Consider the following 19,435-nt stretch of genomic DNA (forward strand, 5'->3'; position numbering starts at 1 on the left):
AGGAGGATTGGGATTTCCTTATACAATATGCGTTGGATGGCTCTTCTCCTGAGATAAAACTCAACAAAACTGTTTCAACTGGTTTTCTATCGGTTGATCAAAAATGCACGATCTTCTCAGACACAATCTGTGATTAAACTTCATGTATCTCAGTATATATTATATATTAGGGTACAATGCATTCAGATAGTTATACCTTATCTCTAAATATTCTTTTTTCCAGTTGGTGTGTCCTGAAAGGTTGTACACAGTTATGAGAGCAGAACTTCTGTGCTGGAGGTGTGAAGCAGATCTTCTCTTTCTGGGAAAAATGCTTTAATATAGATCACTTCTTATTACTAATAAACATTTTTAAGAACTGGCAGCAAGTTGTTAGATCTCAAGAAGTTTTGATTATTTGAATCAACAGAGTTGATTTTTTAATTATTTGTTTAATTTTTTCTTTGCTGACAGGGGAGTCTTTTCTGCCATGACCCAGTTACAACAGCACAGTTTGTTACAGAGATAACTAAGTGACAAGTACTTGGATAATTATGTAACAAATGTGACAAAGAAACTTTACATCTCTTAGCAATATAGGTTATATGTAATAAAAAGAGCTACATGGCAAAAGTATCATGTAACAGACATACAAATATAGAATATTTCATGCATGTACATTGATAGTTCATAGGAGTAATACAGTTTTAAACTTGTTCAAGACATGTTTCTATGTACATGGTTATTAGTAGTTTCATTGGGTTTAGTATCAAAAGTCTAAAATGGATACAGTCAAATGCCAGTTGGTTGAATGCATGTTTTCTAGGTTGTCGTAAGTGTATATTAGCAAAGGTGAGTATGCTTTCATTAATATAAATTTGATGTTTTGAATGGAGATCGGGGTACAGTGCCGATCTAGTCATTTACCCTTTTCCTCACTGTAGTGTGATCTGTTAGTATATATATAATAAACACAGGGTTTGGTGGCTGCAGCCCCCACATGGGGGGGTGAAGGGGGGTTTCCCCCCTGCTAAAATGTAAAAGGACATATGGACTTTAAAAAACAGAAGTCTGGCATGCCAAATATCGATCGTTGTGTTTATCATGTTTGACATTATGGCCGACTTTTATTTTGGTTTTCAGCTTATTTTGATCTTTTAAGGAAAAACTGTTCTGCCTTTCAGAATTTTGATAGTAAACCATTTCATTGTAATGAACTCAGTAAGGTAGAGTTTTATAATTGGACCATCTTGTTTTTCTAGTGGAGACTGTATACTGTTTGCAAGTTTCTGAATTCAGGGATACAGAAGTATCTGAGCACAGGAGCTCATGACAATTTTGAAGTAGCTGAGAAGGGGGAAGAGTCACACTTTTACTGATGATGGGTTGGCTTTGCTTGCCTTAAATATTTTTTAGATCCCAGTTCAATTTTCAATTTACTTAAAGGTTACATATAACTTGCAATTTGTATTTAAATATTTAAACAGTTTGACCTATCATCTCACCTGCTTTATGCATATGCAAGCTACTAATTTCATTCGAAGCTAATGCCTGTGGAAAAGGAATGATGGAAAACAGTTATCCTATCAATCTATTTATCTATCTATCATCTATCTATATATCATCATCATCATCAACCCCCTTTTTTTCCATCTTCTACATGGGGTCAGAGTGTCGTGTTAACTGTTGCAATCTCTTGTGATTCAATGCCACACTCCTGCCTTCTTTGACACTCATGCCTGACTTTCTCAGACTTTCACTCACACAACCCATCCACCTCTTTGCTGGACAGCTTTTTTTATTCTTACCGTCTTTCTGTCTATCCCAAATCTTCTTCACTAGATTGTCTTCTGCTTTTCTGTATAAGTGTGCAAACTACTTAAACAGTCTTCTTTGATCATTTCTGCAATTGGAGCTACTTTGGTTTCTGCTCTGATGTCCTCATTTCTTTGTCCCACAGTGTACATTCAACCATCCATCTCATGCACTTCATCTCCATCACCTCTAGCTTCTTCATCTGTTCTGCCTTTACTGCCCAGGTTTCTGTACCATACAGCAGTACTGGTTGCATGACTGTCTTCTATACCTTAAGTTTCAGCTTCTTTGGCATTCTTCTGTCATTGACTACACCTGACACTCTATGCCATTTGGCTTTAGCCCCTCTGATACTAGCTTTTATCTCTTCAGTCAGACTTACCTTTTTGTCAGCGACCCCTCCCAGATACTTGATGCTATTAACCTGTTCCACTATTTTCCCTTGTATCTCAACTCTCAGCTTCTTATGATTTGCCTAATTTACTGTCATTTCCACTGACTTATCTATACTTAGTTTCCCATGTGCCTTCAGTTTTGCATTCCATTTCCTTATTCTCTGCTGAAGTTCTTGCTCAGTCTGCCTATAATGCCACATCATCTACATACAGCAACTTTGTTGATCTGTCCCCTCAATCTGTTTGCTAATGTAGTCCATCACCAGTATGAAGAGCAGTGGGCTCAGAGATGAACCTTGGTGCACACACACTCCCACAAGGAATCCCTCTGTGAGACTGAACACTGTTCATTCTTGAGTCATTGGGTCCTTGTACATGGCCTGCACTAATTCTACTGATATTTCTGTGACTTTGAACCACCACAGTACTGCCAAAGTCAGCTTTCATGGGACCTTCTCATATGCTTTTTCCAAGTCTAGGAATGCCCAGTTGGACTGTTCTGTCATCTCTAGCTTCTTCTCAACTATCTGTCTCACTGCAAACATCAGGTCAGTTATGACATATCCTGATCTGAATCTGAACTGCTCATCTCCAATTTTGCTTTCTATTACTCTGTGTATCCATGTATCAATCACCCTCTCCAGAACTTTCATGCAATGTGACAAGAGTTTGATGCCTCTCTACTGCCCACAGTTGTGGATGTCCCCTTTTTTCTTGTACCCTGGCATGCCTATGCTTATTTTCCAGTCATCTGTGATATGTCTTTCTCTCCACACTGCTATGAGTACCCTCAGGAGTCATTTCTCTCCTATCAAACCCAACATCTAACTCATATCTGTTGTGACCTCATCTGAGCCTGCTGCTTTCCCTGGCTTAATTTTCCTTAGTGCTGTTACTTCTTTTAGGGTGGGCTCCTCTTCTTCTCTCGTTGTAGGCTTTGCCTGGAGCAGTACAGCATCTGTGGGGTTTTCTTCATTCAGAAGCTGCTGGAATTACGCCTTCCATCTGCCTTTGCTGTCCTGTGGACTGGTGAGCAGGCTGTTGCTGGCATCCCTTATGAAGACTGTCTGATTATCTTCTTTATCTTTCTGTCTTTGCCTTGCAACCTAATGTAGTTTCTTTGTGCCAACTACTGGGTCACTTTCCAGAAGTTGGTAGAGTGCTTTACTTGAAAGGCTCACCCAAACTCTACTGCAGTTTGCTGTGAGGGAAAGGTCGTTTGCTTTTTATTTGTTGTATTCTGTATTGCTTTATTGCCTTTTTCTATTTTGTATACTGTAATTTGTTTTCTTTATACTGTGTTTTACTTGTATTCTGCTTTTAACTGCATATTAAAACTTGAAAATATACCACAGCTCTGTCTCTTGTGAGTCAGACAGAAATTATTATCACCCTCCCATTGGCTACTGTTATGTTCTTAAACACCACTGTTTTTCTAGTTGCCTGTCCCTTATGTTAATTTGACCATATATCTCATTTCCTCTCTGCTTTTACTGGTTGGTGTGAGTAAGCACAAAATTATCATTTTGTGAAATCACTCCCCTTCAACTATTTAGATGTATTGGCCATCATATTGTATTCCATAGTACCAGAATAAAAAAGTGACCCCCCTTCCAATCTATCTTGCTGTTTTAAAAATAGTGAGTCTCCAATAAAGCTTAATTTTTTTAGACAAGTAAAACCTAAGTTACCTACTTTCACATCTAACTCATTAGTCCACACTGCAGTGTTTAGGATAAACCATTTTTATTTCATCTTACCTTTAAGCATCTATTGCAAGACCATCAGTTATTGGAAAGTTCACATTCTGCCTCTCAGTAGTCATCTTGGGATTAGTGCTTCTATTTTTATCCTGATGAGAGAAGGAGTTCAGTTACTTTATTTCCTGGAGACTGCTGATCACCAGAAAGCTTAATAACTGCTTTATAGGTGACAGCTTGGAATCTGTGCTTATATTCTGATCCTGGTGAGAGTAGGAGCAGAGTGCATTGATTCCTGACTCTTTCTGGTTGGAGAGTGAGGGTCTGTGCTTACGTACCTGATTGGTCTGGTTGCTATTCGAGGCATCTTCCAGAAGAAGGCTACAAGCCTGCAGAACCTTGCAACATCTGGAAAAAGACTATGGATCACCAAAGAGGCCGTGGCCTGCTTCTCTTCTTGGGATCAGTGCTAACATTTTGCTTCTGGTGAGAGAAGAAGCAAAGGAGTATTGTATCCCAACAGAGTGAAGCTGTGCTGAAACCAGCATTAGTAGTAGCCAGGCAGTAGCCATTCATGCGACTCCCCTCTTTCCTTATTCTTGACAAGCTAATTCGGTACTTATGTGTTATCGCAATCAGATTTTGTGATACAATGGACTTTACTGATGTTTAGTAAGCGAATGAAAAAGAAATGTATTACGGAAGTGTAAAGTATTCCAAAGTGTGCTGGGATACTGGTAGCGCTTCTTTATGGAATTATCAAGTACAGTTTCAGGATTTGTGGATCCCTGCTGTAAAAATGCCAGAGCGTTGAGTTCAGCAATAAGAGCGGTTGCGTGTGTTCGTATATTGGCCTGAAAGCACAGTGTAACTTAGCGTACAATGTAAGGTGCGTTTCTGGATTTAACTTTTCTGCTTTACTTTGTTATTTCTGGAGTTAGTACTTAAATTTCCAGACCTTTTCAGTAAGGATCTACTGCCAAGAGCTGTTGCTTGTTGCCTTTGCTTTCATGCATTTTCATTCGGATGAATGTGAATGTATGTCACAGCAGTAGTGTTGATACTTGAAAGTTCTGAAGGTGTATATTCTGATAAAAACATGCAGTAAGGCAACTGTGTAACGTATGACATGTACCGAAAAATTTGAAAGGAATGTAGCTCTGTCATTCCCTGCCTATCCAATTTAAAATGTAAAAACCTATCTGTTTTTGAAAAACCTGTTTACAGCTTTGACAACTCTTTTGATAGCATGAGAAAAGGAAAATGCATATAAAGCAGATTGGGGTAAGCTTAGCTGACATGAGATGCTGGTGGTAACATGGGAAACCTATTTTCAAGGCTTATTTTGTCAGCAGTTTTAATGGTAAACATAGCTAAACCTTATAAACATTACATAAAACATGTTAAAGTTTATAAAACTGTATTTGTGTTTTTTCACATAAACCGAAGCAACCAGCACTACCGTGAAAATCTGGTTGCGATAACACATAAGTACTGCTAATTCTTTATTTTCAGTAACTACTGCTTGATTTCTTCCTAACTTTAGAATATCTGCCTAAATACTTCATCCTTACATTTTCAGGGTCTACATATTAGCTTCCACTCAAGTGTTTGGCAGTGCTCTATACAGACTCAGATACTTTGAATGACATTTTTCGTGTAAAAGTCTTCAGTACTTAATATATTGAGCTCATATCCAGGCATGTCTAAAGGTCAGTTCCCTGTGCTTTCTCCTGTCAATCTGGTGAACTTGGGCATTCTGAGGCAATGTAGCAACTGCCTCATGTACACAGACAACCCTCAGCTCTTACCTCCCAACACTATGACTTGTGAGAGATGCACATATATAGCCAAACTGGAAGCCAAACACTCTCCAGCCAAGAGTGGATTAGCCAGTCAAGAGGAGAAAGTTAACACCTGCACCACACTACATTCAACACATAGCCCTCCAGAACTTACACCACCACACCCCTCACATAGTAACACAAAACACATACCTACTTTTGTGGAGGCTCTCAATAAAAATCTGCCCAAACATCAGAGACCTCCAAGGCAGAAATGCAAACAACCATTACATCCCAGCACAAACCATTAAACACATAGCTCACATAAACACTGTGACACTCAATCAAAGCCCATAAGGCAAAACAACCTACCCAATACACTAGTCATAGGTGAAACAATAGTAAGGCACACCGATGTCCCACTCACTAGGTTGAATAAGGAGAAAGTTATGGTCAGCTGCCTGTCAGGTGCCAGGATCCACCACATAAAGCACAAACTTAGGTCACTCCACAACAGGTACAAATATGACTCTGTCATTGTCCATGTTGGTGTGAATGACCTGAGACATACCTCCCTGGACTACATGAAAAGAGACATAGAGGAGGTCTCGGATCTTGTAGCCCAGGCAGGTATCACCTTAGCTCTGAGTAGCATCCTACCGTCACCCAGAATGATACCACAGTACAAGCAGAAAATGATTAACTTAAACAATTGGCTAAGTTTCTGCTGTTATTCTAAGAGGATCCAGTATCTGTCTGCCTGGGATGACATGATCAACAGACCTCAATGCTTCGCGAGAGATGGCCTGCACCAGTCATCCCAGGGATTCCGGATACTGGCCAAGGCTCTTGCCACACCTATAGTGACTTTTTAGGCAATGTCCTGAAGACAAAATTACCACCATAACAGCTACAAGCAAACAAAATCTGAAGGTTATGCTACTCAGTGCTAGAAGTCTAAATATCAAAATGCACTCACTCGAAGCACTCCTTAAAATGGAGAACATCGACATCTGTGCAGTGACCGAGACCTGGTTCAAGGCTCCGGAGAGCACCCCAGCACTACCAGACTAGGTAGATAGGTTTTTACATACCACACCTTCCGGCCTCTAAACCTGGACCGAAGCACTAAAGGCAGTGGTGTCTCCATATTCATAAAGGATATGCACACCTCCAGACTAGTAGCCCAACATAACTCATCAGAGATACTTCAGGTACAACTAACACTGGATAAAACTGCAATCCAGGTTGTAGCCTGCTATAGATCCCCCACGATGTCCCAAGACTCCCAGTCCACATTCCTTAACACACTGGAAAATATTAGGGTACAACCCAATACCCTTATACTGGGAGACTTTAACTACCCCCCATTAAATGGGAAAATTACTCATGTGCCAACACACTTGCTCAACGTTTTCTGGAATTCATTAATTCCAATGCCCTGGACCAACTCATTCTTACCCCACCAGGGTTAGAAACATCCATGACCTGGTCATTACTAACATGGGTGACCATTGCTCTACACTAGTAGTCAAATCCTCCCTGGTCAGGTCTGACCACAAGCTAATCACAATGGATATACACATCCCACCCTCACCCCCCCCCCAAAGGAAACCACAGTAAAAAAACTTCTCCAAAGCCAATTTTGGGCTTCTAAAAACAGAGGTGGCTAACTTCATGACACCCATGCAAATGGAAAAATAGGTGCATGACTGCTGAATCATACACCAATGGACTGTATGAGCACATACACAAGTGCATGGAACAGGCCATACCAAACAAAACCAAGACGCTCTGCTCCAAGAAAAGGAAGCCGATCTGGTGGTCCCCCACCATAAACAAACTCTACAACAGAAGGAAAAAACTGTTGCAGAAAAGGGTGAAGTCCCAAGACTGGAAACACTCCCTTGTTAGCCTCAGCAAAAAACTGAGATCCATTATCAAATCCTCTAAAGCATGTTATAAAAATAAAATTGCTGTAGATTCTAAAGACAACCACAAGGCATTCTAAAGTTATGTCAAGAATCTACGTGGCAATACTCAGATCTGCTCTGAGTTACAGCACAATGGCAATACATATACAGAACCAACTGATATTGCCAACATATTGGCTGACAGGTTCAGTGTGAACTTTACCCCCCTTTCACCCCCTAAAGGGCCTATCACAATACCTGTGGAATGCCAAGTCCTTATTATCACAGCTACATAGGTAAAAACCGCACTGTCCAAAGCCAAGAATACAGCTTCCATGGGACCTGATAATATCCCTGGCTGTGTTCTACATGAATTACAAAGTGAATTGGCACCACACCTGAGTACCCTGTTTCAATCACAGCCTCATTTCAGGCTTTGTTCCTACCAAATGGCACACTGCTATGGTCATCCCACTCCACAAAGGGGAGCAACTACAGACCCTGTGAGCTACCACCCCATTAGTTTGACGAGTCTGATATGTAAGGCTATATCATCATCATGGACCTTATAAATAAGGACATAGGGAATCTCCAAACTCTGGACCCCATGCAGTTTGGGTTTTTGAAAGGTAGATCATGCCTGCTCAGCCTGATAGACTTTTTCGAGTTTGTCACCAGACCTGTGGATGAGGGCAAGGTAGTTCACACAGCCTACCTAGATCTTGCCAATGCATTCAACACCATCCCTCACTCAGGAATCATAGCTAGACTCACTAAACTAGGGATAAACCCCTACATCATAAGATGGGTTGCCAACTGGCTCACTGACAGAACCCACACTGTGAAAGTAGCAGACTCCAAATCTGACTACCAACCAGTTAAAAGGGGTTTCCCATAGGGATCGGTCATAGGTCCTCTCCTGTTTGGCATCTACTTCTCTGAAGTTCAAGCCAACACAAAGGGACTCTGGCTGACTAAGTTTGCAGATGATTGCAAACTGGGAGCAATTACTGATTCTCTAACTGATGTAGCATTCTACAAAAAGGCCTCACTGACACCAATGACTGGTGCCAGAACCATGGCCTTAAGCTTAATGCCAAAAAGTGCATTGTCATTCCCCTTTGAGAAAAATTTAGTGCCCATTAACTACCACATAGGTGGCAGTCCACTAAACACTGAAGGGGTGATTAGACACCAGGAGACACAGGTTGACAGCAACCTCTTCTTTGATAACCACATTGCCATTGTAGTCAGAAAGTCCTTCTATGTGGCACATCTCATTACAAAAGGTTTCTCATCCAGGAATAAAGCGGTCATAAACTGTCTTTACTCATCCCTAATTAGACCTATTATAGAATACAATGCCTCATTTGGTATGTACCTCACTAGACATCTACAACAACTGGAAAGGCCACAAAAATACCTCACTAAGAGGATCTTTGGCCTTAGACACGTGCCCTATATGGACAGACTCAAAAAGCTGCAGCTATACTCTGTCTCTTATGGCCTACTTAGATGTGATCTCTGCTTTACCTACAAAGCCATGTCAGACCCAGAGCTGCTAGATATGCTACACCTAAAGAAATCCCAATCCTTCCATACCACACGCTCCAGAGACCTAAACCTCATTACCACTATAAACAGAACATGCTGGAGGGACAGGTTCCTAACCCAGAGACTTCCCATACTCGGGAAAAACTTCCCATTCACGTCAAGCAGAGCACTTCACTGGCCCTCTTTAAGAGAAATCTTGATGAGTGGATGGGCAATAAGAAGTTCACCCCGGGGATCACTTCAGTGGCCTTGCTTGAAAGGGGCACTGGGACCTAACTTTGGGCAGCATAATGAAAGGGAATCTTCTTGGGCTAGGCTTATATAGGCTCCAGGGCCATTAGCCTAGTACACACCTATGAACCTATGAACCTTCTGATGCCCTATTCTTCGCTATTGCAACTACTTTCTTAGCTTCTTTGTTAGCCACCCAGTATTGTGTTCTAACCTGGTTAGTCTTTTCTGTCTTTCACTTTTTCCTGCACTTCTTTCTTTTGATGACTTCCTGGACTTCTGCTTCCCACCACCAGCTTTCCTTATGTACCTTATTTCCATACCTGGCTCAACCACATATCTGCTCTGTAGTCCTTACACATGCTGTTTTGAGGTACTGCCATTCTTCGTCTTCAACTCCAGCTATTTCCTCCTCTTCTTGAGGTGCTAGAGCCCTGAGAAATTTTTTGAAGTGTTGCACTTTTTCTCCTGTGAACTTCTAGGTCTTCATTCTTGTGTCTGTTGAGCTTAGAGCCTTCTCTGACCACTGCTTGCAGCTGATTGTGACAACCAGGGGGCTTATGCTGTTAGCTAACTGTTTCACTGGGGATGACTTTGCAATCATTGATTCTAGCCAAGTGCCCTTTTCTTATTAGGATGAAGTCTACCTGAATTGCACCTTGGCCACTCCTGTATGTTATCTTGTGACTGTCTCTCTTACTGAATCATGTGTTGGCTACTATCAAGCCATTTGTCAGACAGAAGTCTAGAATGTCTTCTCCTTCTTTATTCCTGTTCCTCCACCCATGTGGACCCAGGCAGTCCTCATATCCTGATCTGTCTGTTCTGATATGTACATTCAAATGACCCATTATCAGCACCAATTCATGTTGTCCTGCTTTATCTAGTAGGTCCTGCAACTGCTGTCTGAATGCATTATCACAACCATGCAGTAGGGCATAGGCTGAGGTTATGAATGCTGCCCTATTATTGCACTTGAGTCTGATTGCCATGAGTCTGTCACTAATTCCAACGACGACCCTCACTGCCTTCTGAAGCTGCCTCTCTCACCACAATTCTCACACCATTTTTAGCCTGCCCCCCTCCTGAGTATTAGACTCTGGATCCCAAGCCAAGTGGCTTTGCTGCACTGCCCTTCCATTTTATCTCTTGGATACATAGAATATCCAGCCTTTTCTGTACTATCCTGTCATCCACTTCCAAGCTGCATCCTGTCAGTGAACTTACACTGAGTATAGCAATTCTCAGTTCATATTTGGCAGGTTGAGTGTTTTTATGTCCAGCCAGCCGGTAGCTTATTGACCCAGGGCTGCTGGGCTTTATGGCGGGCACACACTGGCCAAAAGGTGAACATGCACCCCTTCTACCATTAGTATGGGTCCCTGGCATAGATCGGAGTAGGTCAGGTCCTCAACCCCCTTATCACTGACAAATACCCTTGCCCATTTGGCAACATTAGTCAACAGGATGGAATCACCTAGAACCATTTTTACACAATTGAGTGGTTAGTCCTACCATGGTGCACAGTCTGTGATCCGTGTTCTCCTATCTTAAGGATACTGTGCACCACAATAGATGCCCAACACATTTGGTCTATATAACTCTTCCTTCTTTAGGACACCACGTAGAGTCTGTGCTGCTATCTATATATGCATGTGATAAATAGTCAAATACATTAATATTCAAATAAAAAGAAATCAAATGTCTAATGAAATAAACCCAACCTACTGAAAACATGAGAAGAACAGATGAAAAAACAGAATGTTCTTCTTCTTTCAGCTGCTCCTGTTAGGGGTTGACACAGTGGATCATCTCTTTGCATTTCTTCCTGTCCTCTGCATCTTGCTGTGTCACACAAACCACCTGCATGTCCTCTCAAACCACATCCATTAACCTTATCTTAGGCCTTCCTCTTTTCCTCTTACCTAGCAGCTCCATCCTTAGCATCCTTCTCCCAATATACCCAGTATCCCTCCTCAGCACATGTCTAAACCAATGCAATCTCACCTCTCTGGCTTTGTCCCCAAACCATCCAACCTGAGCTGACAGACTAATATACTAATTTCTAATCCTGTCCATCCTCATTACACCCAATGAAAATCTTAACATCTTTAACTCTGCCACCTCCAGCTCTGACTCCTGCCTTTTCATCCGTGCCATCGTCTCCAACTCATATAACACAGCTGGTCTCACTATCATCTTGTAGACCATCCTTTTCACTCTTACTGGTACCTGTCTGTCACAAATTACACTTCACACTCCTCCCCACCCACACCACCCTGCCTGCACTCGCTTCTTCACCTCTTTTCCACACTCACCATTACTGAACTGTTGATCCAAAGTATTTGAACTCACCCACCTTCACCAGCTCTACTCCCTGCATCCGCACCATTCCTCTGTTCTCCCTCTCATTCACCCACATATATTCTGTCTTACTTCCACTGACCTTCATTCCTTTCTTCTCTAGAGCATATCTCCACCTCTCCAGGTTTTCTCAACCTGTTTCCTATTCTCACTATAGATCTCAATGTCATCTGCAAGCACCAGAGTCCACAGGAACTCCTGTCTGATCTAGTCTGTCAACCTGTCCATCACCATTGCAAATAAGAAAGGGCTCAGAGTTGATCTTTGACGTAATCCCACTTCCACCTTGAAGCATCCATCACTTCTACTGGAGACCTCACCACTGTCACACTGCTCTTGTACATATCCTGTACCACACTTACACAGTGGCGGCTGGTGACTTCAAATCACAGGGGGGCTGCAGGAGATGCTGAATGGGCGGGAAGGGGTGTGGTGTCAACCAAAGGGGAGGAGCTATGCACAAAACCACAAAATGGCAAACCATCATTATGAAAGTCCAATCAAGACAAAAATAAGTGTAGAAGAATAAAAATATTTCAATGCATTGGCTGCATGACAGCTTACTTAATATCTAGATGGAAACAAAAGGTTGTGAGGCATGAAAAAATAAATTACTTTTTAAATACATTACTGGAATGCCAGTCAAAATCAAGTATAAGAAATGCAGTTCTAATTATAATATATTCAGCTTTATTAAAGTACCAAGCAACATGCTGAAAGTAGAAATCTATGTGATAAAACATGATAAAAGTAAAAATGAAAAGCAAACAAGAAACAAGCTCAAGATACATTGCTTAAAGGATTACTGTACAGGTTATGGACCACACATGATTGGCATTCTGTTTAGTTAGAGATGACTGGAAGTCTCCAACAAGTGTAATGAGCTTTTTAAAATAATGGAATCCTGTCCTTATACATTATCTAGTCAAGTATTCTCTGCATGGCAACAACAGAAAGGCTTTCAATGTTGGCAATTTCTGGACAAAGCCATACACAGAAGTGGATAATAGAATAGGTCTTGCATTAGTATGAATTTTCTGAAGTCTAACTTCAGTCTTTAGTGATTTGTCACTAATTTTGCCAAAACACAATTTTATGAAAATGGACCAAAATGTGTGATGCAAAATATAATATAGACACACAATACAGCTTTACCTGTCAAAGAAGGGACTTTTTAATATTAGTACTGCTTGGACAGCAGCTGACAAATAAAAGAATCTACATGCATTTCAAGTAATCTATAACTTTGATTATTACTGTTAATCAATTGTAAACCCTCCAAGCTTTTCCAAAAAAAACTACTTTATGTGGAGGGATTATTAGGGGGAAGAGCTATAAATTGAGCCTGGGGATAGATTGAAGAGAGTTGGCTAATGCTAATTCTATAAAGCAATTTATTTTGTATGTAAATTCTCTCAACCCAAGTTAAAATGCAACTGAACAAAAACAACATATACCTATACATATAAACAAAACTGGCATTGCAAAAAATCTTATTCGAGACAGAAAATAGAACTGCAAAGGTTAACATGCATTTTTATGAAGGTTATGAAGTCTGAAACTTTGATGAAAGGCAAATTGAAATCATTTAGGAATTAAAACTACAAATTTACAAACAACAAAAGTTCAAAATAAGAAGCAAAATCTATTCTGTCCATGAAAATCTACTTCAATGGAGGCAGCTCATTTTGAAAGTTTCTGAGTTTGCTGCCAGCACAAACATTTACTAATGGCTAAAACTTCATTCTGCAGTAATTCCAATTAACCATAGCTCACAAACTCACCATAATCACTATAACACTAATTTTTATACTGCTTTACTTCAATGATTGGACTTCATTTGAAAGTTTTTAAAGCACAATCATGCACAAACATGTTAAAACTTGTTAAACAAAGCAATGCAGTACATATAACTCTTTGATACAATAAACTTCTTTCCTTGAAAATCACATTACTTGAACAATACATTCAAATTTAGGGGTGTTTTGCCAGTGTTAGATACAGATTAATTTTAACAATATTGCACATCACTATATGCTTGCATATGAAATATACATGTATATTTTTCCACACCTCAATAAAAAAACTTCTAATTATATTCCTTACACAACACTTGCCACCTTGTTAGAGCAATTTTAAATTTGTTTTGAACATTTTAATAGTAAGCAATTCCACAAAATCCATTACTCCATAATGGTAAACTGCCCAGTTTACCACAAAATCATAAAAAGTCTACCCAGACTTCCAGTTATCCACCATTATTAACATGCATACACACCATATTCAGTGAATACATACAAAATATGCACACCCACAGTCCACCATAATTAGTAACATGCTACATTTACAGTCCACCCAATTCAGTAATATGCACAATTCACAGTGAATATTCATCTTAACATGCACAAAAATTGCTCCATATCTTGAATTAAAATCCTTGCCATAGCCAAAAACCTTAGCACAAAAAAACAAACGAAGCTATTAATAAAAGAATACAGTCCCAAAAATAGGGATTAATTAAAAATATTCATCTTATAAACCGGTCAAATTACTATGGCAAGGGTTGTGCTAATATGTTGGAAACAGAACATGAAGTCAGACTCAAAATGCCAACACCCCACCAAGAATCAGAACAAACAATTTTCAGCAGAGACGAGAGACATAACTCAGACATCGCTCTTGTAAAATGGCAGGGCATCACACCAAACCAGACAAACACCAGCAGGGAGATGCAGCCACCAACTCTTAGCCACCAAAACAGAGAATCATACCAGAGGGATTAAAGCTGCAGACACCAAATACTCAAAATTTAGGGGAATTATGCAAGGACACAAACATTCATGGACCTGAAGTCTGAAATTCAATTGAAGCTGCACAGCATCATTCACAGAACAAAACCACACATGGAGAGGGATTACACTGCAGACACGAGCTTGTAAATGGCACACAAACAGAGCAAATCCACACAAACACAATTCAAAGATGCTGCAGATCACACAGAAGCAGAATAAACCAAGAATCAAACCAGAAAACAAGGAGCTGTGAGGCAACACCGTCACTGCACCAATGGCAGGTAAGGAATCATTTCAAGCAACAAATACAGGAAAATTAATCAGCAGTCGCCTTTACAATAAACAGAACAAAAACAATTTTCAGTAGAGACAGAGCAGGGAGAGAAAATGCAGACACGTCTTGCCAAACAAAGAGGGCAATGAGCAACCACACAAATACAGGGAGGAAATGGACAGAAACCACCCCAACCAACTATCAAAAAACAATCCTATAGTTGTGAGGCAAAATCACTGCAAACTCAATTAACATTGGAATTAAAACAGTCAGAAGCCCGAAGACAGAAATTCAAATGCCTGTCAATTTTATCATGGACAGAACAAAAAGAATTCTCAAGTAGAAACGCAGGCTTTAAAACTGCAGCAGGCAACAAACAAAATGGCACACAACCAGAGCAAAAGATGACAACACAGCAGAGATGCACCAAAAAACAGAAGCCACCCCAACCAAGAATCAAAACCAGAAAAACCTATAGCTGTGGAGGTAAGCAACAATACTAAAAACTTAATTCATCAATTATGAAAGAAATTAAACATTCACTGTTATGAAGTCAAAAATTTAAACGATGCAATGGCAGTACATGGACAGAACAAACCCAATTTTCAGTAGGATGCACCCATGCAGACACGCCAGCAATAAAATGACGAAAATCAGAAGAACCACACAAACACATGGAGGAGAGAAAGAAACACACAGAAGCCACCTCAACCACAAATCAACCCAGAAAACCTCAAGGAGCAAGGCATTAATACTACCACTGCCTGTAAAACAAAAAACAAGGAATTAAATATTCAGAAACCTGAAGTAAAAAATTCACATGCTGTCAACTTATCAGATGCAGAGACACAACAATTTTCAGCAGAGACGCAGGGGAACAAACCAAGACACACTTTGTAAAATGGCAGACACACACTGCAATCCACCCAAACCAAGAATTAAACATTCAGAAAACACAGAAGCCAATAACAATACAAGAATCAAACCAGAACCTATAGCTGTGAAACAACAATACTACCACTGCACCATCAAATCTTAAAGTGGCAGACACATTCAGAACAAAGAAGAAAAGAATTCAAATGCAGCCACAATTTACTTCATGACAGAACAAAAACAAAACAGAGCACACACGGTGGCCAAAAAACTGCAGACATCACACAGAAAATGCAGGGGCCACAGAGACCACTGCAAAACCCACAGCAGGAGATGAAGACTCTAGCTGTGAAGCCCCAACCATACTAAAAACCAGAAAAACCAATAGCTGAAGGAACAAAACATACTACTCACTGCACCATCAAATTCAAAAGGAATTAAATATCAGAAAAAACGGCAGGGAAAAACAAATGCCTGTCAAAAATAGCATGCAGGAACAGCAACATCCAATGGCAGAGCACCAGGACAAAAAACCAAGACACATCTTTGTAAAGCGGCAGGGCACCAACTACCAACCCCACCAACACAGGCAGGAGATTAAACATCCAAGAAACAAATATTCTAACCACCAATCAAACCAGAAAACCTATACATGTAACATTTTTATACTACTGCAATCTATCAACACGCAATAAAAATTTTTTCATTTAAACCCCACAGTCTGAAAATCTAAGACATAAACAATTTATTTTCTAACATTTTTAAAAGAAACAATCTGAACAAACACATGAAACAAAACTCAGCGGAGCAGAAGGAAGAAAACATGCAGATCAAAGAAGTAACACACGAGGTACAGGCCCAAACCAAGACAAACACAGGAAGATACAGACTGTTTAACAAAGCTACTACTACTAGATCAAACCTAAGAACCTGCAGCATTTACAACAATAGAACTATGAGATATTTTTATCACAAATGGTTTACAAAAGGGAGAAAAATGAGGAAATGATCAGGATACAGGGTGAGGTAAAAATAAAATTTTACAAATGGTGGTGGGTAGGGAACTCAAGTCTTACACCTGGCGCATGCGGGCACACACACACACACACACAACACCTGTGTATTTAAAGCACACACACACACACCCAGTAAAGCACAAGCACAATACACAAACAAAAAAAAGTAGCGGCCAAGCACCACAAAATTAGAAAAATAAACAGAGTAAATTGAAAGGCAAAATAAACATTGTAAATTGAAAGTACCTACCTGAACTTATCCCAATACATCCTTCCCACACGTCTGAATACACCATACATCCCAGCACAATACTGAAGACCCGACGCGAGATCTGTCGAGATCCCTGGAGCCGACTTAGATCCCTTGAGGCTCTGTCTGCCCTCCCGGCGGCGTCTTGCAGTCCGGATGCGTCCCATAACTGTGTCTTGTATGGGGCGGCGGGTGCACAGACGCTGGCCCTGTCCCCTGGAGGACGGCCGGGCTGCTTTGAGCATGCGACAGACCGATGTCGGGACTCTTCTAAACATATTTTTTTTTTTTTTCATTTCTTTTTCTTTCCCTTTTTCTTTTCCCTTTTTCTTTTGAGGCTGCAGCCCTATGCCCTAAGCCACCTGCACTTACATACTTCTCTGCCACTCCTGTCTTCCTATTACACTACCACAACTCCTCTCAAGATACCTGGTCATATGCTTTCCCTAAGTCCACACAGACACAATGCAACTCCTTATGACCTTCACTATACTTCTTCATCAACAAACTCAGAGCAAACTTTGCATCTATAGTGCTCTTTCCTGGCATTAAACCATACAGCTGCTCACTAATCATCACCTCCCTTCTTAACCTAGCTTCCACTACTCTTTCCTATAACTTCATGCTGTGGCTGATTAATTTTATCCCTCTGTAGTTACCACAGCTCTGCACATGACCCTTATTTTTAAAAATCAGTACCAATACATTTCTTCTCTACTCAGGCATCCTCTCACTTTCCAAGATTTCATTAAACAATCTGGTTAAAAACTCCATTGCTATCTCTCCTAAACACCTCCATGCTTCCACAGGTATGCCATCTGGACAAACAGCCTTTCCATTCTTCATCCTCTTCATAGCTGTCCTTACTTCCTCCTAGCTAATCCATTGCACTTCCTAATTCACTTTCCCCACATCATCCAACCTTATCTCTCTCATTCTCTTCATTCATCCATCTGCTCAACACACTCTCTTTGCTTGTTAGTATGTTTCCCCTTGTTATGCTTTATGACCCTAACCTGCTGCATATCTTTCCCAGCTTGGTCCCTCTGTCTGGCCAGTCATTACATGTCCTTTTCCGCCTCCTTAATGTTCAACCTTTTATACAACCTGCCACATGTCCTTAGCCTTCTCCACCTATTGTTCACCATACGCATCATCTCCTTGTACTCCTGTCTACTTTCTTCATCTCTCTGACAATCCCACTTCTTCTTCACCACCGTCTTCCTCTGTATACTCTCTGGTACTTCCTCATTCCATCACCAGGTCTCCTTGTCCTCTTTACTCTGTTCAGCTGTCACACCAAGCACCTTTGTAGCTGTCTCTCTTACCACCTCTACTGTAGCTGCCCAGCTAACTGGTAACTCTTCACTGTCACCCACTGCCTGTCTTAACTCTTCCCTGAATTCCACCTTTTTCAACTTCCACCATTTAATCCTTGGCACTGCCCTCACTCTCCTCCTCCTCTTCTTGATCACCAATGTTGTCCTACAGACCAATATCCTATGCTACCTAACTACACTTTCTCCTGTTACCATTTTGCAGTCTCTAATCTCCTTCAGACTGGCCCGCATCAAAAAACAAAAGGAAACAACTTAATTTTCTATTTATTAAAAATACTTCCTACTAACTCCTGACAGAATTTGACTGATTAGTAGCAGTGTTATGGTAAGTGTTTGTCCTCCTGTTTCACTTAATTGATGCATGCTAATCCTGATCCTAACTATACCTCTCACCTGAAGCCTACACCTCCCTTCTACCTGTAAAAATTCTTACTAAGCAAGACATTCAGACACACAACACATATGTCAGAATATATGCAGAAAACTAAATCTGTAACCTTACCTAGCCCTAACTCTAATCCCAGCCCCATACCTCTCAACCTCTTAGAGCACAAAATCTGGACAAAGCTGTGACGACCGTGCCCTGGCCCAGCAATCAAGGAGCCTCAATCCTCACCACTTACACCAGGGAGGTCGTCTCCTAGAGGAGAAAAGGATAACTAATAAACACAGTAAAGTACAATTTCCCTTAAGTGAACACAGAGATCACAGTCAGTCTGGGGCTGGCTGCTCCCTTGCTCACCAGGTCCCCAATAAGACTCGCCACTGGCACAGCTATAGGATTCAGGTCTCAGCATAACTGGGCAAGCTAGGACCTCCAGTACTCTCCCTGGCCAACCAGCGCTTCGTGTCCCTGCCGAAGTAGCTGACACAACACACACACACTTTGAGATAAGTATTTATAAACTTTACAAACACTCCTGGGAAAGGCTGTCACAGATTCTCCAGCTGTGCCCCTTTACCCAGACTATATGGTAGTAATTACTGCCACCAACCAGTTAATAATATCAGCTACTAAAAGGCCTTTAAAAGGGTGTCCAATTATTACTTGCAATATTAATATCCGATGGTAATGGGACTATACAGTCTAAGGCTTATTGGAGTGGCCTATTACAATAAACTCTATATAAATATGCAATGTACTCTAGAGCTTAT

The sequence above is a fragment of the Protopterus annectens genome, chromosome 6.part0, assembly GCF_019279795.1.
Source record: "Protopterus annectens isolate FY-2018-M chromosome 6.part0, PAN1.0, whole genome shotgun sequence".
In the NCBI taxonomy this organism is placed as follows: Eukaryota; Metazoa; Chordata; order Ceratodontiformes; family Protopteridae; genus Protopterus; species Protopterus annectens.